Below are 25,814 nucleotides of genomic sequence, written 5' to 3'. Positions count from 1 at the left end.
TGTAACATTTAGGGCGTTAAAGCTTTATTTTGTCAAAAAGCTACAATGCAAAATTGATTCTAAAGGAAGCTGTAGCTTCAAAAATCAAAATTATACAATTTTATGTTACAAAAATTTGCATCACTTGTTGTTACTATTGACTATGTTAAATAATTGATTTTCAAAACAGTATAAGTGTTTTTGAGTTAAATGGTGATTTTTTATACTTATTTTTAATGAAGGGTAGGACTTTTTATGGGTAGTTTTAAGTATTGGGTACTTTTAATTGCCTCAATTTCGCAAAAAAAAAAATTACTCAATATTTTGATGATGTCATTAACTTTACTTTGGGTAGTTATTAAGGTTAAACTTTGTAAAAAAAAAATTAATTTGCTGTCTAGGCCTATGATAAATTCATAAAATAAATTTCAAAAAAAAATAAATTTTATTTATTTTTCTAAATATAAAAATAATTGTATCTGAAATAAAACAATACTAAACATTTCACTATGTTAACAAAATTAAGTAAATATAATTTTCAACCTTGATATTTTTTGTGTAAGTTACAATTTTAAATTTAACCACAAATTAAGCTATTGACTTCGAAAATTTTTCTTTTATGGATTATCGATGACTTTAGGTTATCATATTTTGTAAAAAATTCATTATTTTACATGTAGAAGTAGTTTAAAAATTACAAATTTTTTGATGATTTTTTTTAAACACTAGATTTTTTCAAGTTTTTTAATCTCAAAAGTTCAAGGTTTATCCAGTTTTGTTTAAACTGTCAAGTTTCTGGTTTCCAGGTGCTTTGGCAACCCTGCTCAAATTTTAAGGAAGTATTCCTTTCAATATTTAAAAATAGTAAAAAATGACAATTAAAACCTACTGTACTCTCTTATTTTAATATTTTAGATCAAAAAATTGTTTTGGTATAAAAAATCTGTATAAAGATACTTGTAGTTTAGATTAAATATCATAAAGTGACATCAACTTGTAATAAAAGTGATCTACACCCTCCCTGTACCCAAGGTGGCTCCTAAAATTTTTTTGAAACTTCTTTCAATTTTTCAAAATTAAATATTTTTTTTAAATTCAAGTCTTATTTACTTTTCTAGACAAAATAAATGATCAGAATTTCAAGTCATTCTAGGATTGTATATAACATTCCAAGATTCCCATAAGTATTTAGGTTTGATGGCCACCCTGTTAAATTTATTTCAAACTATAAAAAGTTAGCTTTTATTGAAGTACATAATTCATGTATAATTAGTTTAAAAAATTTTATGAATTAAATTCATCAATAAACTATAAAAGAAAAATTTTTTAAATCTTTTTTTTTTTAATTTGTGTTTGAATTTAAAATTTTAACTTATGGTAACAAAAAATATTTCTATAATTTTGTTTACATAGGGAAATGTTTAGTATTACTCTATTGTTTAATTTCAGATATGATTATTTTTATATTTTAGAAAATTAAAAAAGTGAATTTGTCATAGGCTTAGACAGCAATTTTTTTTTTTTTACAAGTTTAAGCTTCAAAACTACCCAAAGTAAAGTTAATGACGTCATCAAAATATTTGGTACTTTTTTTCGCAAATTTGCTGCAATTGAAAGTACCCAATATTTAAAACTACCTATAAAAATTCATACCGTTTAATGAATGTTTTCTTGGTTTACACAAGTGGCAAGACATAAAGAGTCATAGGGGGTTTGGAGCAAATTAAATTGCCTTGTATACAGTTATCACTCGTACCTCAACATTCCATTTTTGATGTATTAACATAACTGCATTTTTTCAGATTAAATTCAATAACATTAAAGGTAGTTTAAATTACTGTGTTTCCGCCAGGACGTTATCACGAGTTATTTCAGATGTTTCAATTTTTGCAGATTCGTAACTTTTTTGAGCTAGCTACGTCCCTGGAACACTGTATAACATTAAAAAATATGTTTGCAAAGTTATATAAAAGTTGTTTTTATAAAAAAATAGTTATGTAAGAAATCAAATAGCATTTAATTAAATTTAACTAAATTAAATTAAAACAGCTATAATTTTAGAAGTACAGAAGTTAGAACCAAAATAAACAAAAATATCAAGACTAAACGTTAATCAACATGCCTACATATTTAGTTGTTAATATATAGAATTGTTAAAATAACAACTTATATGGTTTTGCCCTAAAAAATGTAGCCAACAAACACATAAATATAAAAAACAAAACACTAAACAAACGCAATCACAGTAGTTATGATAACAAATATTTTACAAAGTGTTTAGGCCTATTACAAACGTGTTATATTTTCTAATGTATTAAAAGTGGCTAGGTCTTAAAATACATGAAACAGTTTTTTTTCAATTAATTAAGTTTCATAAAAGTAAAAAAAAACCTAGGATAGGTCAACTTCAAACTCTATAAATACCAAACAAGATTACTTATTAACTTTAAAAAACAAAGACATATAAACTTTAAAAAATTACTCAGGCTTGTAAAGTTAAATTAAAGATATACTTAAGTAAAAAGTGTTATGGTGTTAAAATTAAAAGTTTTATTTTTGAAATGGTATATAACTTTTAAGTTATGTAATTAATAAAAGCAAAGCAAAAACTTGGTCATTGTAAAGTTATTATAAGTAAGCTGTTTTCAAAGTAAATTAATTGGGCACTTATTTCGTAAGAATAATAATAAAACTTTAAACCAAACTTTATAGCTGCCAATTAATTAAAAGGCTTTAATTTTTTACGTAGTAGAATTAATAATTTCTTTTAACTCGTCGGTCAACAAACTAAAATTTAAAAATTAGTTAGACTGATAAAATAAAATACTAGTTTATTTTCAATTATATGGCTTGTGTATAATTATTTTTATTTTTAGCTTAAAAAAAAAGTTTCTATGTTGTTAAATCTGAAATAAAAAAAACAATAACTAAAACTTTAAAGTTTAGTACAATTGAACTATATTTACTTTGTAATTTTTTTGTATCTCTAGTTGTATATACCATGGTTTCCACTGATCAAGTTGAGAAAAATTTCCTGACTTTTCCTGACTTTTCTAAATCATTTTTACTTATATAAATTGTTCACTTAGTTTAATAAAATACTACCCAAACTATTTAAAATAAAATCCATAAATTAAAAATCAATCAAAAAAGATTATACTTAAGTAACTGAAAAAAAAAGACATAAAAAAGTAAACTATATATCTGTTGAATAAAATATTTCCTCTTATTATTTAGTATAAAACTTGTAACAAATAAATATACTCTTATTTACTTTAAAAACTTAAGTTACTCTACGAAAAATACAAAAAATAAGTAAACTTAATCTCGGCATATACCTCTATTATAACTTAATTTATAAATTTAAACAACTTTGAAAAAATTATAAAGAGGTAAAGTATACACATTAACTTGTTACATAAAATACTAAACTAACTGCTTAGTTATAAAGAACTCAATTATTTTAACAAAAAACATTTTGATTCTTAAATTATGCTAGATAAACTTTTGTGTATACATCACAGTTTCAGTATGGAAGTGTCCTTGCTACATATCATCAATACTAAAAAGCTTACAAAAACTGCTTGTTCAAGTAGGGTACATGTTTGATATGTGAAAAGAAAAATTTTGCAGTTTTATAAAGAATGTTTTACTAATATATACCAGATGAAGGCACTGGAAATTAAGTAGTTTTGTAAGTTTCTAGGAAAAATTTGCAATTTTTTTCTGACGTCAAAGGATTTTAATTCATTTTTTACCAATTAAAGGCTTTGGTAAATAAGGAGCTTTGTAAATATAAAGTGAAAAAAATCTGACTTTTTTTTTAATTTGGTCAAATTTCCTAACTTTTTTTCAAAAACCTCCATTTTTTCTCGACTTTTCCTGACCTTGTGGCATACCTAAATTATATTTACTAGCGTGTTATTGTTTTATTGTTACTTTGACTGATGACAACTTTTTTAAAAATGACATTTAGACACTTATTCTGTGTAAGTGTACTGCACAAAATTTTTGTAAAAATTAATATACTTTGTTATATAAGTTATAACAAATTAATTAAAATCAATCTGTTATTTTTTTACGATTTGAGACAACATTTAGACGGTAATACTTGCGGTGTATATACAGTAATTACTAGATAAACTTTTTCTTACCTTATATATGCCCAAAATTAAGCAAATGTTTGGTTTTCCAGATTAAACTTGAAAACTGTATTATCTAGAAATGTATTTTTACTATTTTTTTTTCTTCTGATCAAATCTTTGCAAATTTAGTCTTGAGATTTTTCAAGCGATCGTTCTCTTTATCTAAATGATAAGCTTAAATATTTAGCAAATGCTTACTAAAATATAAACTTGATCTTTTATTTTTGATAACATTTTAACAAGTTTATTATTTTATCACTTGTTTGAATTTAATATTATTATAAGTATTTAGTTTTAGTTTCTAAGTGTAAGCTACTTTCTTCTACATGTCCTTTAAAGTATATAGAAATATATATAATACTCTTCAGATCTAAAGTCCTCAAAACTATTCAAGGTATAAATTAATGTCTAATTTGTTCCAGTTTCTAGCGATATATAGTATTAATATTGTTAGGCACATAAAATATTACAATCATAAAATTTTTTAGATTTCTTTTTTATTAGATTTAGATTAGGTGAAAATACGAAACGAAGCAAATGTGTAAAGCATGTATAAAAAGCTTTTCCCTGATTTTAGATGCGAAAAAGACAAAAAAGCGCATTGTAATTTGAATACAGGCTTTCAATTAACATTGAAATATTACTAGTGATGTACCAGACTCACTATCCGGGTCCGAATCCGGCCGGATATTGCCATTTTTGTCTGATATCCGGATCCGGCCGGATCTTGATATGAAAAAAAGATCAGGATCCGGTTCCGGCCGGGTTCTAATTTGAAAAAAAAGTCCGGATCCGAGTCCGGCCGGATCCTAATTTGAAAAAAAATGCGGATCCGGCTGGACCCGAAATTGTGTGTCCGGTACATCACTAAATATTACACATAATAAATCAAATTAAGAGATAGACTAGTCAAAGTGGTAACAGAAAAGTTTATGTATTAAATAATTACGGTAACTTTGGTTATCTTAAACAAACCTTAGATGTTCTTTTTGTAATCATTTAAAAAGCACTAGAGTACAACAAACGGCTACCTACATTAACAAGACTTTTTACATTTTTTTTATTTTTAATTTCTTTAAGAGGAATTATTGATAAAAACTTTACTCAGACAAGAAATACAAGCTAAGTTGGCTTCCTTATCATGAATACTATAAAATAAGCACTAGACCGCGATATGATTTTGTCCTTATTAGGACTCATCAGGCATACATAGTCTCAATGAACTGTTGTATTGATCACTACCAAGGTTTTTAAGTACAATAACACTGAAGCTTTTACTTGTGGACATTAGGGTGCTTATAGATACAAGGATCTTTGAGTTTCCAGCTGGAAATTTTTTAGACATCGCATATACTACAAAAACAACCTCTCAAAATCTTAGATGATTTGAAGGAATATTCACCTTGGGAGTTAAGCACTTAAGTGACGCATCGTGCTAAAATGACACCGTAAAAAAGTGACTCAACGTTCTAAAGTGACGTGTTGTGCTTAAATGGCGTCGTGCTAAAGTGACGCACCGTGCAATTCTGACCCGTTACCTTGTAATAAGGTTTTTTTCAGAAAATCGAATTTAGTCAAATTGAAAATTTCTTTAATTCATTTAGAACTTTGCACATGGTGTTTTTGAAGTATTTGCCAAGTGTAAAAAAAATTCTAGCTTAAAACTCAAAAATGACCATATTTATAAGCACCCTAGTGGACATAGTCTGAATAATGACGCAACTAATTCCTTCGCATACTAATGATTAAGACGTTTTCAGTTTCACTAAAAAACAATATTTTACCCTTATTCAATCAACTAGTCGCTACTTCAGCTATATTCAACAAAACTGAGATGCTATTTTTGCATTAAATTATTGCTTAACTGACCATCTACAACAGATCTGTGACATTCTGCGACCTGACTTTGAGAAAAAAGAAGAAAAGGTGAAACATAAATATAAATTTTCTTCAAATATCATTCTTCTAATGGCAAACGCTCAAGATCTTTCTCATACCACACATGTACTTTGTCTCATTATTTCATAATAATATTCATAACAATTTATAAATGTAACATTTAATTACCTAAAAACGTAGGAATGACTTATAGTTTGACTAATTACTTATAGTTGTACTATTCTTTAATTTAAAACTTTTTCTTATAAGAATGGTAGTTGTGAAAACAATTTGTTTTTAAATCTTTGCTAAAAAACTATTTTCAAACTAACTTGTTGTTGTTCTATTCCTTTGCCAGTTCACTTTTATGTATAAATTGATTTTTGAATGAATAGATAAAATCTCCATTTCATCAGTTATTTGAAGTGCTCAAAATAAACTTTTCTATTTTGGCTATTTTTCAGAATGTAAATACTCTATACGAATTTATTTTTAAATTTATAAACTATTTAAACCACAACTATTTTTAACATATTTGTGGAAACTGTAACTTTTCAAGCTTTATAAGCATAAATATCATTTAAAACTTTTTGTAAACAGATAATGTACAGTGTACATTTAAGTTTGATCAAAAGATTAGATCTTAAAAGGCATTAAATTAGTGTAAAAGTATGTTGATAGAAAACACCTAAAACTTTTTTAACACAAATAAAAAATAAACTTAACATTAGACATGTTTAAAAACTGACACGTTTTAAAACCTACTAACTTAAAACAGCAAGTTTAATTGTATTTATCTTTTAAATAAATAACTTTACAACTATGAGTAAACATGATAAAAAAACTTGATGAGAAATAAAATATATTTATCTGGCATGAAGTGCTTTTAAGTTAACACATACAATTTAAAGTTATACTGAAAAGTGCAGTGCTAATTTCTAACTAACTGAAGTTAAGTTATGATGTAACTAACTAAATTATAAACTTTGAAACTAAAGCTATTTTTTTCTAAGTAATCATTCATGGTTAATTCAATTCAAACTTTATTTTTATAAATATCACTATTCTTACTTCACTCTTTTACTCAATATGTTTCTAATGCTTTCGTTTTTAATTTAGTGCGATACTAGCTTATTTACTTTAAACTAAATACTAACTTAATTTTAATAATATTTATACAATAGTGTTATTATAGTAAAACTTAAACTTTGGAAAGATATACACAAGCACTATATTAAATGAGATTCATAAAACTTAATTTTTAAGTCCAGATTAAAATCTATCACCATAAATTCTTTTTCTATTGAAATAATTATATTTATTAATAAACTATTATAAAAGTATAAAAGTTCGCAGCATAAAAGTTAATAACGTAAGGGTTATAAACAAACAAGTTACCAACATTAATCATGAGACTGGGCTAAAAAGCGTTAAAAAAGTTAGTACACCATTATTTATTGTTACACTTTTGCAATATTTATGATTGCTTTTTAAACTTTTAAACAAAAAATGTAGCTAAGCTAAGTAAGAATCTAATATTGAACAGTAGCATTAGGTGTATAGTTGTTATTTTTTCATAAATGACTAAACTACTTTCACTGTTTACTCAAACTATTTGTAAAATAAAAGTGTTAAAACAATTTAAATTTCATTCGAAAACAAATAAATATTTAAAGCTTTAATTTCAATTCAAAAAAGTGTGTTATTATTAGTAAGTATATTACTGATTTAAAAAAAATCAAAATCTTGAATAAATCAAAATAACAAACGATCATTACCTTAAAACACTATAATTAGTATCACTAATTTAATTACTTTAATTTTTTTGAACTAAAGTAGTTTTGTTAGTAACTAAAACACTAATATCAAACGTTTATTTAAGTTTTAGACGTAAAAAGCGGTTTAAAATTTCAAAGTTTACTTTGTGTTTTTGAAAAAAAAAATTAAGTAGATTCGTTAGTCTATTAGTTTTATTATGTCAGTAGTTAAACATAAGACTTTTCAATGAATGGAACCAAACCAATTTTCTTTCATTATTAAAAGTTTAGTTAATTAATTTAGTACTTTAGATTGTTTGTTAGCTACTTAATTTACATAAATCATGGCTGACTTTTAATCATAACGCTAAAGTATTTTAATGTAAATAAGTTGATTTTGTCATTTAGTTTGTAAAATCAAAAAATTATAGAAAAGCATACATTTTATCTAACTATAGAAATTTGAACTTTGAAAACTAAAGAAGTATCTTAAAAAACGAGATTAGTGAGTAAGTTATACAAAATTATTTTTATAAGTTGAGTGTGAGAGCTCAAGTATAACAATAATTAAGTATAGTCGGTTATACTGTAAATTGGAATAAAACAACTTTAAACAAGCTTAATTTCAGTCAGCTTTACTTGAAATATTTTTTTTTAAATACTCATCATGAAAAATCGTTTCATGAATAATTTTAATAAGTAAAATTTAAACATCAAAACATTGGCAACTGGAATGAAACAAACAAAGCCCAAATCATAATTTGGAAATAATCATACATATGCTTACAAAACTACAATTGTATTAGTGTATTACTTGTAATGCTCTTACATATCGAATTTGTAGTTTTGATGTTGTTTATGTTTAAATAATGTTAAATGTCTTCAAATCTTAAGATTTTTTAAGTTCAAGTGTATTAGAAAATATATATAAAATAAATGTTAAAATCAAATTAATAAAGATAACTCTAGAATATATTTTCTTTGAAAAAATTAAAAAAGTATTTTCAGACGTTCAGATTGTTATGTTTTCAGGGTTGATTTAATCAGCGTGGTATTTATTTTGTACCAAAAAAAATCCTTATATCGAACTCACGATTCATTACATAACTTCAGTTGTAGACACCTTTTTAATGGTTTAAACTTATGTGTTACATTAGATACGGGGCATTTAATCAATGATTTAATATGAAATCTTGGAACAAATTTATTTCTTTATTTTTTCTTTGTACAAAAGATATGCATATATACGTTATAAATTAATATATTCACAAACTTTACTACAATTATGATAACAGTCAAGTAATTGTTTCAGAAAAAACGTATTGTTTTATTATTACTTACATATTTACATTGTTAACAAAACTTATAAAGTAAAATTATAAAATAAAGTAAGTAAAATTAAATAAAAATAAAAAACTTGAATGAGTGATGATTGTTTGTTTATTTTTTCCATTGATACATAAAATAACGAGTAACTATAACACAAAAAACTTAGAAAAACAACAATAACTAGTTTATACTATTTAAAATAACATAGATTTAAAAATAAATCATGTAGACTAATTAAGCTAATAAGCTTTTATACATGGATTTATTTAGATTGTTAGTTAACACAATAAAAACTATGGATGGTCTAAAATACATATTAAAAGACTTTATTCAAATAAATTTAAACGAACCAATTAAATTAAACCGCAATTGTTTATTTTTAATTGCAGACAAAAAAAACTAGCCATAGCAATAAGGTATAAAATTTTGAGTAAAAGTAATTACTACTTTTGAGTAAAAGTACATAAAATTATTTTTATCAGTTTTATACCATTTTTGCTATTCATAAAGCTTAACTAAAAAAATAATTTATTCAACTTAAATGTTTAAAGTTAGAAACATCATTTTTTTTCATAGAGACTTTTCTCAGACAGTAACTTCACAGATTTGTCTCTGACGCGGAAAACCTATTGAATAATTACAATAAAATTTGATGGATTATTAAAAAAAATATTTTAAGTCAAATAAATAGACATTTTTTGAGGTTTTAATAATTTGGTCTTTCAAATGGTTAATTAAGGGGTAGACAACATATCTTGCCAACCAAATATTCTTGTCCGTGACGTATCTTTTAGCTACAAATTAGGAAAACAAAGTAATCATGATTTTCAATCATGAATGTTCTGAAATCACCTTAAAGTCTTATTTTCAGTACAATACACAGTAGTGCTTATTAAAAGATTATTTTGTTTTACAGTTTTGCTTCTGAAGAGTACTATAAAAATTTTATTCTATAATGTTTTAAAGTTTCTTAGTCATCAAATGTTTTCATAAAAGGCCATCCCGCAAAAGTCTATATTTTGTAAAATTGGTTGCTGACTTGAAAAGTTGCCCACCCCAAGAATAATTTATATTAGAGTTACTATAAATAATATTAAAAAACATTTTAGTGCTGTATTTAGGAATACATTTTAAACTTGTATCTTATTTTAGTAAAATCAATTTTAAAGTGTAAAAAATGAGCTTTTATTTTTTATAGGAGGTAAAAAGGTTTAAGATCTATTTAAGTTGTAACTTAACAGTAAACTTATTTAAGTCTTGGCCGGTACAAAACGTGCTAGATAACCATTTTCAATTACGTAAACATGCAGAGAAATATTTGTGAAAAAATACGGGAAAATATTTACAAATTTTCATAGATATTTATTTTAATATAAGTTTAAATACCAGGGGCGTCGCGTGGGGTGTTGCACTGCCGCAATTGCAACACCTTAAAATTTTGTAAGAAAAAGTTAAGTATCTATAACGTTTTCGTTTTAATTTATAGAACAAAATCTTTTATAAAACTCCCATTTAGAAAACAACCATTTTGCTCTCTTCACTGCTGCTAACTCTTAGCAGACTGCCGCAAATGAACTTAAAAAAGCAAAATTTAATCAAGAATTACCGCAAAATCAATATCTTGCAGTAAGTAAGCTAAGTTGAAAATTCCCTAAAACAGTACAGGCTTAAGTATTATTCCACAAGCTATTGTAAACAAAAACTGAAAACAAAGCTAAGCAGAGCAGAGGTAACTTGAGTAGAAGCAACACAAGCAGAGGCGATTCGAGTAGAGACAACTCGAGTAAGAGCAACACAAACAGAGGCGATTCGAGCAGAAGCAACTCGAACAGAAGCAAATCGAGCAGAGGCAACTCAAGCAGAAGCAAGTCTAGTAGAAGCAAGTCGAGCAGAAGCAAATCGAGCAGAGGCAACTCAAGCAGAAGCAAGTCGATCAGAAGCAACACAAGCAGATGCGATCCGAGCAAAAGCAACTCGAGCATAAGCAACTCGAGCAGAAGCAATTCAAGTAAAAGCAATTCGAGTAAAAGCAACTCGAGTAAAAGCAACTCAAGAGACAACTCGAGCAGAATTTACTAGAGCAGAGGCAAGTCGAGCAGGGACAACTCAAGTGGGGGCTAATCGAGCACTGACAACTCAAGTAGGGGCTAATCGAGCACCGACAACTCGATTTTTTTTTCTGCACCACCTAGGAAAAATACCACGCGACGCCACTGTTAAATACTATATGTTTTGGTTTTAAATAAACAAATAAAGAGATTTCAACTACTGGATAAGAAATAATGATTTTATTATTTCAAGAACTTATTTTACAAACTAAGTTTTGGTCAAAGACCTCGTCAGTGCTTAAATAAATCTAAAAAGATACGTAACAGTCATAGAAAATAGCTTTTATATACTTTTTTTTCTTAAATTACCAATAACTGCAATTAGATATGGAATTAGATTATGTCTTCATAACGTTATAAGGTTAGTAACATTAAGTAAAACTATTTAAAATCTTGGTACATTTACAGATCTCATGCAATTAAAATTTCAAAGAAATTACGAACGAATTTACAAACTTTCATTGGTTTAATATTCTAAAATGACAAACTTTTATGGAGTTATTTGGTATCATGCTGGTAAAAACGTAAAAGATGAATAACATGCACAAACTCAAAAAACTAACTTGGTTTTATTTTTCCTTGAAAATTTTTCTTTTAAATTGAATTAACAACTAAAGTTTATTTATTGGTAGTTCTTTTGGCACAAAACTCCTATAAAAATATTTTTGAATTAACATTAATTTACTTTAATTAAGCTACTAAAAATATACAACGTATAAAAAATATTTCAACAGTAAAATGAAATTAATTTTTCATCTGTAGACTGTACAGAATAAGTTTTTCTTTTAATAACTTTTTAATGTGAGATAGAAATTCTTACTTTTGTTATTTTTAGAATATAAAGGTATAAAATATTTAATTGAGGTTTGATTGAGCTGATGAATTGGTCATAAAAATGGTAGAGATTTTTGACTTGTTAAATAATGAGGTCCAATTATTTTTTTGACAGGTAATTATTGATGTTTTTAAATCTGTCTTTTTAAAATCATGAGTCTTTTTCAGCATTGATACCTTTTTAACTTTAAAGATTAATTTTAGATGAAATCAGTTATGGAAAAGTAATTGAATGAGATATGATTCTATCTAAGTCAAAATTATTGCAAATTATAGATCAAGTACGTTTCCATTTTTATGAGATAGACTTTCGATTACCTGAATTAAAAATTATTCGTGCAAAAATTAAGAAAATACTTGTGGGATTTATTGTAGTCTACTCTAGGAATAATGCAATCTATGTTAATGTTTGGCAGACTAAAATCCACAATAACATAAAAATAATAGTTATTTGGCAAAAACGATTTTATTATTTCAATTATATTTTAAAAATTCAGTGCACATTTTGCAGACACTGGGGGAAGGTAGACACTTAAATACCTTAATTTTATTTTTCTAAATTACATCTATACATATGTATTCAAAATTTATGTTGTTAATAGAGAGATTAAATCTTTTTAACATTAAATACTTTAAGGAAGAATCTGTCAAGAACAGCAACACCTCCACCCCTACTTGTATATCGTTACAGATTATATTATAGTTAGAAAGACAGACTATGGCATTGTTGACTTTAGGGGTCAACCTTGTTTCAGTAAGAAAAAATAAATCAATATTAAACATATACAAATACTTGTCTAAAAATTCAACTTTATTTAAAACAAATCTTATCATAGTTTAATCAATTCTTAAATGTTTACTGTTATAACTATTATATCTATCAAAAAGTATATATAAAAAAACCTACAGATTTTATTATTCAACTGAAGATATTATTTGAATTATTTCAAACGATTAAAATATTTTTTTGACAACTAAGTTTAAAAATTTGAAGTGAAAGATAAAGCACCATCAAAAATCTCAATAAAAATCTCCCATTGATTAATACAAGTTCAGATATGTTAGAAAAAAAAAGAGACAATTGATATGAAATACTTATTATACAGCAAACCTAAAGGGTTACTTTCTTGTCAAAACCACTATTAACACTAGGTGGTAAAGATCCAATATCAAACTTAAATAAAAGTGTCGTAGTTTACCAATTCAGCTGCTGTTGTAAAGCAAGCCATATCGGATTGACAACAAGACATTAAAGTAAAAGGATAAAAGAGCATGTACTAAAGAGTGTAGAGAATGTTTGTTTTTCAGAAAAGAAGAAAAATATACCAGTCAAAGTCTTAAATGCATCTAAACGTTCATCCATTGCAGAACATTTGGTAATTAACCCAACATATGCAAACAGTTGTAATCAAAATAGATTTAAAGTTATTCAAACTTGCAATAATGTTTTCGCTTTGATAACATTAGAAGCTATTTGTATTTTATTAAGGAAACATGTTTTATGTAAGCAAAAAGATTTTGATTATACTGTTTCTTTATTTTCGAAATATTTTATAAGGCGTGTTATTGTCAATATAAAATATATACAGTTTTACTGTAGGTTAATTGTAATGTAAAGAAACCTAAGTGACTTAAAATATTACTAATTGCTTATGTTTTTTATTATTCTTTTGATTATTTCATTGTTAGTGAATCTTGGTAACTAAAATAAGTTTGTAAAATGTTATCTCTTGTTAGCTTTGTACTCTACTGATGATAATTGCTCGAAATATATTCAGTTTTATTGAATTTGTGTTTTTTGTATATCTTATTGTATAAAAAATAAATGTTAATACTCTAAATTTGTGACGTTAAAGCTTGAATTAATACTTAGTTTTTTTTAACTTGTCTATTAGTTGTTTATGCAAAACTAAATTCTATATTTTTTAGCACTTTGTAGATGTAATAGCATTCATTTTAACACTATTTAATATCAAATCTAAAAATATTAAAGTTTTTTACTTATTAATAATACACATTTTAAACTAATTAAGTAATAACAGGGGCATAGCGTGGGGAGGGACACTGGCAAATGTGTGCTTCTGAAAAAAATTTAGAATGTTATGTATTATCTTTATCTTTCAAGTATTTAGTTTACCTACTTGATTATTTTTGCTATTGTGTTTAACAATTTTTGTTTTAAAGTTTTCCATACAGCTATAAGAAATGCTGAGTGTGTTAATTCTTAACAAATGGGGTTTTAAAATAACAGTAGATGCAGGCCCAACTAAAACAGACATTTTAGATATCGAATTCATATTACCCAACAAAACATACATCCCTTTGAGAAAACCAAATTCGGATATTCTTTTTGTGAGCAATAAATCAAACCACCCTTATCAAATATTAAAACAATTACCTATAACTTTTAACGAAAGACTAAACAATTTATCAAGTAACGAAGAACCATTTGACCGTATAAAACGTAATTATCAATCAGCACTAAAATCCGCCAACTACAAATTCAACTTAACATACAAAAAAAATTAAAAAACTACAAAAATGCAAAGAAAAAGAAAAATTGTTTATTTCCATCCACCTTTTTCCCTAACTGTAGCAACTAAAATAGGCAAAGAATTCTTAAACTTGGTAAATCAACACTTTGACACAAACCACCCATACCACAAAATTTTTAACAGGAACACACTCAAAATTTCTTATAGCTGTATGGAAAACTTTAAAACAAAAATTCTTAAACACAATTACAAAATATTAAACATCTAAACTTCAAACAACAAGAAAAAACCTGCAACTGCAGGAAAGAAAAGTGCCTTTTAAAGAATAAATGCATATTAAAAAGTATAATTCACCGAGCTACTATAAAAACTGACAATATAACAAAATTTTACGTGGACTAGTACAACATTTAAAAACAGATGTAGCAATCATAAAGCAAGCTTTACTAATAAATTAAAAAGGCCCAATACCGAATTATTGAACTATATTTGGGAGTTAAAAGACGAAACAAAGACTAGTAGTAACCTCTCGGATATTTACGTACTCATGACGTTACGCACTCTCGTTTAGTTACGCATTTTAGAGTTCTAAAATTTAAAAAAATAAAAATTCTTTTTTTTTTTTAATATTGCACAAATTAGGTTTATTGTATATTTTTAATTTAAAATATGTTTTTAAATGCTAACTTACCTTTCTATATCTTTAGACTTTGTAAACTTATGTTCTTTGACTAATAGATAAACATTTAGTTGTACCTCAGTATATCAGAAATTTTGTTAACAATAAGAGATTAAATTAAAATTCTGAAAGAAATATGACTGTGTTAAATAATGAAAGTATAATGAAATAATGAGAGTTTAAAACACAAATAAATAATACAGTACTGTTGCCCTATATATGAATAAACTTCTAAAAAACAAATCTAATCAAACTTTCTAGCAAATAGCAGCAGTTTTATACAAGTCCTACAACTACTATTATTATATATAAATTAAAATCCTATTTTTTTAATATATGTATAGTTTTATCTTTTGTTTTCATATTTATCAATAACATAAACAAAGTGTTAAAAGTGAGAAAGTCCCCAGTCTGCTTTTAACTAGAAGCAATATCAAAAAACAGCCATTATAATAAGTATATTTGGTACCTCTCGTATCTTTACGCATTTTTTTCTGTGGACACAATATGCGTAAATAAGCAAGAGGTTAATGTAGTTTAAAATGGGAAATACTCTGCAGAACCAAATCAAAACCGAAAAATAACAAAACATGACATTTATGTTGCTTGGAAAAGTAAGAAATTGAAAAATGTTAAAAAGATTTATTATTAAATAAAAGAAAACAAAAACCACTAATTAATAACAGAAAATAGCAATAAAAGAAAACCAAAAACAAGAACAAACAAAACAAAAAATAAGTTGACTTGTACATAAATTGTTTTTAGAAAAGGCTAACTAAGATTATTCAAATTGATTTGAAACGTCACTATGTGTGTTTTTTGTGTGATTCTTTAAAATTTTTGCTTTGTACTTTATTTCGTTCTGAAGATATGTGCTAAACATTCAAGCTAAGTAAACGATTCGAAAAACAGTTGTTTTTTTATATTATATATATTATGAATTTATATATATTTTGTCTATTCTCTGTATTGAAAGCTAAATCTGACTTCATTTTGCTTTTTAATTTTTTATTTGTTTAAAAAATCATGTATTTTGAAATTAAAATCTATATACATAATAATAGAAATTGAATTTTTAAATAGTTCAATCTTTTTTAGAGGTTATTTTACATCTTTAAATTTCTTAGTATGCAATTAGTGAACTATTAAATAGATTTTGCTTTATTTGTTAATTCTGTCTATTTAAAGTTAAGTCTGACTAAACTCTTTATTTTATTTGTGTTAAAAACTATTTTGATTTTTTGAAAAAAATTATATGTTCTAGAATTTAAGGGTCAACAAGTCAAAATAGGAACGTTTTTATGTGCTTTAAAAACATATTTAAAGATAAGTTTTTTGAACAAATAAAAATTAGGCGATAGATTATCCTTTAAAGAAAGCACTAAAAATTAATTTAAGTTTTATCGAGAATATTAATAAATTAAACTAGTAGAAACAAAATTTTAATATGCCGACCTCTATGCTAGATAAATATTTTTTGTTAATACATATTATTACTTGTATTTTGTTTAACAAACTTTTTTCTAAGCCTGACTAAACTTAACTTTTTATTTTGCTACTATCTGAAAAATATTTAGCTGTTTTATACAAAAAGAAATTTGTTTAAGATATTAATAACTCTTGTAATGTTTTATAGTTACTTGCAAAAAATTATTTGAAAATAAAAGTTTTTGTTTATAACTAATCATCTAAGTATCAACTTTTTGTTAGTAAGTTAACATTTGTGCAAGAACAGAAAACTTTAATCGAATTCTAAAAAAGTAGTTTTAGCTGTTTAAAATATGCTACGTTTTGAATTAAATTAGTGTTTTTTTGAACATTAACTAAACTTTTTGATAAAGTAAACTTATTTCAATTCAAGAACTTAAAATAAGGTTTTTATATAGCGCAAAACAAAAGTTTTCAGTTAAGAAATTTTGTTGGTATGATTAATTTTGTGTATCCCCTAACAAACCATACTAAACTACGTAGAATAGTATGATAAGAAAATAAAGATTATTACTAATTAATACGATAATATATTTAAAAAAACTAAAACATAGCAGAGACTTTTCAAAACTTTGTAAAAAAATCAAGAATATAAGGAAGAAAAATAGTTTTAAAAACAAAATTAAAGTTTGCTTTTAGAGACTTTTAGTTTATTATTATTTACTGATTTTGTAATTAATGTAATTAATTATTTATATCGTAATATGATACTTGTAACATAATTGAGTTTTAATTTTTTATTTTTATTAGACTACAACAGTGGTTCCCAACCTTTTTGATGCCCCGCACCCCTAAAGTCTCTTAATTTTATCTCGCACCCCTAACACTATATGCTATAATTATTTATTAATAATTTCATTTTAAAATCATTAATTCATTAATTAATAATTTGTATTTTAATTTTTATGATAGTGTAGTATATTAACTAAAATAAAATACTTGGAAATTTAAATACATAACAAACTATACTCGAACAAATTTTATCTATTTTTTAATTTATACATAAAAAATGCTTCAGCCAACGACTTCGTCATTTAGTTTTTTAAGATTTGAAAATATATTAGAAGTCAGGAAAAAGCACTAGAAAAGTAATAAATATTAGGCTTAAACTTAATATTTTATTTTTAATACATTTTGTTATGAATATGTGTACTTAAAAAATAAAAATCAGCTGTTCTAAGTTAAGCTTATGTTATGTTTTATTTTAAAAACTATTAGCAGGTAGGAGGTTTCAAAATAATAAAGGTTTGAGTTAAGATTTTAAGAAGTTAAAAGATATTAAGTCTTAAATTGTAAAAAGATAAGTATAACAGCAAACACAAAAAAGTTTGTATGCTTACAACAAAGACGTTGGGTGGTATTTTGGTCAAAAGATGCGGAATTTTATTTCTCAAAAAAATCCCCTAAATTAAAACTTTTGTAACTAGCTATAAAAAGATCTTTTTATAAGTAATATAATTGAAATAAATTAATTAAGTAAAATAAATTCAAAGTAACTGTTTTAAAAAATACTTATATTTTACAAAATTAAACAATTTAAAAAAAGTATAAATTTCATTAGAAATACTTATACTTGCACAAATGTAAACTTACTAAATAAAAATTGCGTTTACTACTTACAGTAAACTTTATATCTTTAAAAATGAATATATTCAATAAAACGAAAGTATCTGTTTTATATACGAAAAAAACATCAATCTCTTTAATATACAATACAACAGTGATAACAACACCTCATTGCACATAATTTAAATAAAGTTACACCATAAGTTAAAAGAGTCCAACTTTATAACTGTTATTAAAATTTATTACAACTTTGTAAAATAGTTAAAAGAATAACTTTTAAAATTTTTAAATTTAATTTATCTGATTGTATTTGTTTAAAATAAAAATCACAAACTAAGTTTATTTCTCATAGGCCGACACGCTTTTTCTTGTATGTTTACAAAAATAAAGATCAGAAAACTAGCAGTAGTCTTAACATTTATTGTAGCATTTAAAAATATTATTGTAAATTTGTTTAATATTCCTTTCAGCGTAAATTATTTTTGTTAACTTTTTGTAGAAAAATCTGTTATAAGGTTACACTACGGCGGAGCACTAATTAGTTGCGAACTTTTTGAGTCTAAATTCTTATGAAGTCAATGAAGTTATAAAACTTTTACTTATAGAGTTTTTCATCAACATCAGTACGCAAAAGTACGCACCGAATCAGTATATTGGATAATTTCACTAACTTGTCACTAACTTGGTATCTAAAATTTCGTTTAACTTTTCGAATACTAGATAAACATAGTTAGAAAAGGCAAATTAAGCATAAAAAGTAAACAATAAAGGATAAGGATATTACATTCTTTTTTTTACTTTTTTTCTTTTTTGGGTGGCACGCATACGTCCCTCCTCACGCTACGCCCCTGCCTTACAACATAAATAGAAAAAAGTAGATTGAAATAGGTAAACAGTTTAAGTTCAAGAAAGGAATGAATAGAAATTAAGTTGATGCATTAAAAACTTTTGCTGATCTATAAAATTGGTTTCACAAAAGCTAAAAACAAGTTTTCTTAAATGGTATAACATACAGTAATTGCTGTGAACTTTACAATTTACTGATGTTAAATCTTTAAGCACCACTTTCTGCACAACTAAGCTTAATAAAAGATTACATTATACATGTAAAAGACTTAACAGAACCTGTTCTTAATAGCTAATAAAAGACCTGCTGAAGATACTAATTTTTATCCAAGCATTTCAATTAAAATAGATGCTAGCTCATAAACTGTTTTAAACAATTAAGGGCTAGTAAGAAAATAAAATAATTAAAAATAGATGATAAAAATCCACAGGTGTAAAACTCTGAAAAAGCTTTACTGAAATGTTAATTCTAAACTAACAGCTATTAAATGAAATTAGTAAAATGGACTTACTTCTAGAAAAGTGCTCTTGCTCTATGACGTAATAATAAAATTAATTTATACAGAAAATTAGCGCCAACTTCTTTTTATAGCAAAATGTTCTTTTTTACTTTATAAACTTTATCAGAGAAAGAAAATCTCCTTATTTATCATACAAAAATGAAAAGCCATCTCACACCCCCTGGACCTTAATAACATTAATTAAGTATACCAAAATAAATTGAAAACTTTTAACTTAATTTTTTGAAACAACTATATTTTTTCTAGTATTTTATTTAATTTCATACATTTTTTTTTTTTGTTTTAGATTAGATGTAGTCTCTGTTCTTCAAGGTGAAAATAAATGCTAAAACTTATATTTTCAAGTAACTTGTTAAAAAAATGCGCTGATTAAATTCTAATTTAAGAATTTTAGTAAAGAAAACTACAAACATATACGAAAATTAAATATAAATTTCACTACTATTTTTTATTGTACATTCTTGAATAACATCTTTGATTTTAGTTTTATTATTTCTGCAACATTTCTTTAAAAACATTTCATTAAACACATAAATTTATATGAAAAGCCACGAAGCGTGGAAAAAAAAGGAACTAAATATTTTTCAATTTTTGTACCACAACTCGATTTACTATATATATAAAACAAATGTATCAAGCTACTATAACTTTAAATTTTTTTTTTTGTTTAAATAGTTAATACCAAAACTTGAAACTATAGTGTGTAAAAAATCAAATACACAATATAAGGTTAAAGTTTAGCTTTTCAGAAAGTTTTTTTTTTTATTAAACATAAATTAAGTATAAGTAACATACCTATTAACTGTAACTTATACTCAAAAATTATTTGTTTTGATATTTAAAAAAGTTTAGATAAAAATGACAAAAAAAACAAATGTAATGAAAAGAAACAAACAATTAATTTAGAGTCACATACAGTAGTATATGTGTTATAAAATTTAATTATATTGTTTTATTTATGACAGTTATAACTATGACTTAAATACATTGTTTTTTTTAAGTTTATAAATTTATTTTGCAATTTTTATTAACATGTTATTTAGATTATCTAGTTATTATCTTTATTGTAAAAACTTTAATTTTTGGTTTTCAGTATACTTCTCATCAAGTTCCAACAACATCATAAGTTTATTCTCATCTCTAAATATTCAGATGCTGATTTGATGTATTTTAGCCGCTACACTCAAGTACAATATTAGAGTAATCATTTTCAATTGGTTTTAAATTTTATAACTTATAAAAAATATTTCAACTCTTACCTCAAAAACTAAATTTTCATATTTCTTCTATTTATTGTTCATCTAATCTGCTAGTATTATGGAGAAATGAACAGGTAAACTAAAAAATATTTTAATTTGTAAGTTTTATCTAACTTAAACAAAAACATCTGCAACATTATACTGTGGTTACGTGTCTAACTAACAATTATATGGTTTTTCAAATATAGCTAAAGGAGTAAAATTATTAAAAACTACTCTACATCACTAAATTACATCTGTTTATACAAAAATAAATTATAACTATAATCCAAATATGTATATTTTAGCCAATTACCATAACATGTATGTTACTTGAATTTAGAGTAGCTAAAGATTATACTTTTTCACTAAAATGTATATTTTGAAAAATATAGATATAGTATTAAGCAAAAGTTTATGTTCTATAATTAGACTGTATTATACATTCAAGTTTTATTTCTAACTGTAATATACTTGATTACTCTTTGAGTTTCTTATATATCACTTCTAGATTATTTTAAAAGTTACCTTATCATCGTTTTTTTATTCCATAGTAGCAAGTTTTTCCAATTTTTCTATAACAAGTAAAAAATGTGTAGTTGATTTTTCCATACTATCTATTGCAATTAGTTTATTCTGGGAAAATAAAAATCTACCTGCAAATCATTTAGAACAAACTTTCAATATTGTTTGTTTTTATATATCTATTTTAGTATGATTTTAAACATCATTCTCTAAACTCTATATAATACTAGAATATAAAATGTGTAAAGTCAGCTAGGCAGAAAAATATTACTGATGTAATGTAATTTCAATTGCATGTTGATAAATATATATAAAATACATTTTAAATCACTTTCCATTATTAGAAATTATAATTTTTGAGAGCATTTTATATAAGTAAATACAATAACAATTAACTGCTATAAGTTTGAAACTAAAAAAGATTTGATAAAAAGCTTTGAAATTAGAGAATTAAAACATTTAAACAAACTAACAAATTAAGTTATAATTTATTTAGTTGTACAATACTTTATAAACTTTAACTAATAGTAATTTCAAAACAATAACATACTTAAAGCTAAAAAAAACTAATACAGATAAACATTTAATATTTATTTAAATAAAAATTCTTGAATTTAAAGAATAAAATTACATTAATTTTAATAAATTTACATGCACTTTCTATGATATATAAGTCTAGATCTTTTACCCTTAGACAGGTGCTCTCAATAATCATAATTTCTAATAACAGAAAGTGATTTAGAATGTATATTATATATATATCAACATGCAATTGAAATGACATTACATCAGTAATATCTTTCTGCCTAGCTGACTCAACACACTTTATATTCGAAATCAAAAAACTAAAAGTAAAAGGTCGGAAGAGTTTGCTTTTTATATTCAAAAAAAAGGAACAATTTTACAGATAAAATTTGCATATTTAGTGTAATAATGACAAAATAATACAACAAAAGCAGTTAAAAAGTCTTTTTATGCCTATAGTTATAAGCTTTCATTTAAGATATAAACAACAAGTCTAGGACACTTATAAGTAATTTTATTACTGTAAAAGTTGGAAAATCAAAAAATAGGTGATTTTTGGGGTTTAAATCAGTTTTTGGGCAGCAACTTTTTTTTTGTAAAATTATAATTTTTCTTTTAGATTCTTTTTAACTAAGCAAAAACACATCTGAACCATATGTACTTATATGAATTTTATACTACAACCAAAAAAATGTGCTGTAATTCCTACCCTACATTTTACAGACAAATTTTGCACATTTAGGGTGATTACGACGTCATAATACATCAAAAGCAGTTAATATGTCTTTAAATATATGTCAATAAGTCTAGGACATGTATAAGTGATTTTATTACTGTTTAAGTCAAAAAATCAAAAAATATGTGATTTTTGGGGTCAAAATTAGTTTTTTGGGCGGCAAACTTTTTTTTTCAGATTCTTCTTAATGAAGCAAAAACTTCTTAATGTACTCATATGAATTTTACAATATGACCAAAAAAATGTGCAGTACTCCCTACCCCTAGTTAGAGATAAGTTTTAAAACAAATAGACATGGAAATTAAACAGGATTCTCACTTTTTAAAGCTAAAATTTCAGCTTAGCAAGTAGGTTGGTAAGTAGCTATTGACTTTTATGGTAACTTGAATATTAAACTTAGTTTGACAAAACAAGATTTTTTATCTTTAAAACTTTTTTGTTATGCTACTAGTATTTTAGAAGTTAAATAAGTAAAAGTGTAGTTTTTTTTTTCAAGTTTCAAACAACCAAAAATTATAGCTCAGTTTCACCTTGAAAAAAAGACCACATTAAACTACAAATAGATACTTGAAATATTGACAAATGTGGATTTTTTCAACTTTTTTAAATATTGTATAGATAGCGTTTCTGAAAACTAAGCAAGTTGTTTGAAAACTCAAAACTTTTGATATTTTTTTAAATTAGTTTTTCTTTTTTTTTTGAAAATTTTTAGTGCTTTTAAGACAGTATAATGGTAAATTGAGGATCATTTAATTACAAAAGTCTGTGTAAAATCTCATCAGATTTTTTCAAAAAATATAAGACTTATAATGGAAAGTCTAAAAATATATTTACAGATAATTCTAATTCTAGGAACAAAATTTGCAAACAATAGGCACAAAACTTGCAAAAGGTGTTTGCAAACAATACTTTAAGCCCATGTAAATTTTTTTATATATTTGTTTAAAAATATGTAAATTATAAAACTGTGAGATTTTTAAACGAGTCATCTTATTTTTTGATAAACACTGTACCATATTTAACAAAAGTGGTTAAAAGAATAGTTAGAGGAGTAAGACCTTTTTTTACATGTTGATCTTATTTTAAAGATCTAACTTAGCTAGCATTTGCTTTGAACTGTTTTGTAAAATTCAATATAGTTTTTGAAATATGAGGGTACAATGTTAGAGAACTCAATAGGTTCCTTTAGGAAGGACCAAAGTAAAAAGGCAAAAAAGACTATTTCATTGAAATCTATCTTCTCCTACAGTTTTGAAGCTATTTTTCTGAAACTTTCTCAGTTTAATCATAACTAAATAATATACATTTCTGTTGTAGGATTTTTTGTGAGTAAAATTTTTTTAATTTTGTTTTTTTTTTAGTTATATTTTTTTGTAATTCCTCAAATGGGAATTTTTCTATTAATGCAATAAACCTTTTCTGAAAATTTTAAGTTGATTGACCAAAAATGAAGGGAAGATAGATTTTTATTAGATTGTTCAAAACTCTGAGAAAATTGACAATGATAAAATTTTCCTCCATAAGTTCATATAGTCACCACTGACAATATCTCAAAATTTTATTTTTAGTCTTTTTATTCTGTAAAAATTATCTTACAGTATAAAGTTATAGCTTTCATATAAAGTCTAATATTAATGATTGTAAAAAAAATGTTAGACCCCACTATGCCTTTAAAAATAAATACTTAAGTTAATTTTTGTAGTTTTTTCTAGTAATTTTTGATAAAAATTATGAAGAGTTTTCAGAATAAAAATGGTTTTAACTGAAATAGCTTCTGTTTATTTGAAGCAGAAAAAAATGTTTGAAAAGAAAAAAACACAATTCTGTCTTACTATGTATAACAATGGTTTTAATTTTTTAGTCACCAAAAAAAGTCAGAAACCACTTAAATTTTTTTTTGCCCACTATGCTTGAGTTATTTAAAACTAGCTTGTGACATCTAAAGTCTTTTGGAACTTTTGGTTAAAAATATTAACAACTTTCAAGTGAAATAAATAGTATTTATAAATCTATCAAGATTGAAATATATAACTTTGAATAAAAAAATTATATTATTGTCATAAAATATGCCTGATATTCAGAAAATTAAGAAAGTGATAAAGTCAAACTAGCAAATGTGTATTTCAAAAAACTTCTAATAAGCATAAATTAGCCTGTTTTTTTTCAAAATCTAAAACTAGCCATGACAGCCTGAGCTAGTGACGACCTTGACTTAACTTTTAATTTTTATAGTTTTTAGTTAGATTTAGGTTTTTCAAATGTTTAAAATTAACAAAACAAATAAAACCATTATATGCTGAAAATATACTCTATAAAATTTACAAGTAAAAATTTTACAGAAATATTATTTTTATTAGTGATAAACTATAGTATTTTTCAGAAGACATTTTTAATATTAATTATAATAAATTAATTAAGACTTAATTATAATTAAATTAAAGTTTCATCATAAAATTTTATCTTTAAATAATTTTCTAAAACTTTTTATTCAATCTTCATTTTGATATCTATTATTTGTTTACAACCAGGTCCAAATATAGTAGCATCAAATCAGCATCTGAATATTTTAAGATGAAAATAAATGAGAAAGCTACTGAAAACCAAGGTGTAGAATATTTACAATAACGATAATAACTAGATAATCTAAATAACATGTTTATAAAAATTGCAAAATAAATTTATAAACTTTAAAAAAAGACAATATATTCAAGTCATAATTTATAACTGTAATACATAAAAGGTTATAATTTATATAAGTTTTAGCATTTATTTTCACCTTGAAGAACACAGACTACATCTAAACTAAATCAAAATAATGTTGTATGAAATCAAATTCAATACTAGAAAAAAATGGTAGCAAGCAACGCCCTGAGTTTGTGTCAGCTCTCTTGTCAAAAGGCAGGCGAGGTGCTAAATCATTTGCAAACGACCAGTAGAGGTTCGGGCTATTAAAGACCGCAACAGCAGCCTTTGACTGCAATTTGTCTAGGATAACAAGAATGGGTTACACTCAAGAATGGGTGACACGTACCCAACATCTCTGCACCACCGACAGGTGTTTCCCTGGCACCACCGACAGGCTAACTGGCCTCGGCCTTTGCACTGCGGCAAAGCCTGTTGGGGTAGGGGCATTTTCCCCAACTCGGTCTCCCGACGCGCGGATCA

General features: G+C 25.0%; 1 protein-coding gene across 2 annotated transcripts in view; it reads right to left on the bottom strand.

Moving 5' to 3' along the window:
• LOC145849898 (uncharacterized) overlaps positions 1-11,813 on the bottom strand; it is a 44,141-nt gene extending 32,328 nt beyond the window's left edge. For both annotated transcript variants that reach the window (XM_082955000.1, XM_082955001.1), the window contains exons 1-3: positions 11,760-11,813; positions 6,335-6,478; positions 4,134-4,286 (exon numbers count right to left, since the gene is read on the bottom strand). The gene's annotated coding sequence lies outside the window, so the exon portion shown is untranslated. The remainder of the gene's footprint in view (positions 1-4,133; positions 4,287-6,334; positions 6,479-11,759) is intronic.
• Positions 11,814-25,814: the final 14,001 nt, after the last annotated feature.

The sequence above is a fragment of the Thalia democratica genome, chromosome 2, assembly GCF_965202585.1.
Source record: "Thalia democratica chromosome 2, ktThaDemo2.hap1.1, whole genome shotgun sequence".
In the NCBI taxonomy this organism is placed as follows: Eukaryota; Metazoa; Chordata; class Thaliacea; order Salpida; family Salpidae; genus Thalia; species Thalia democratica.
This window is presented reverse-complemented; position numbering and strand designations above follow the sequence as displayed.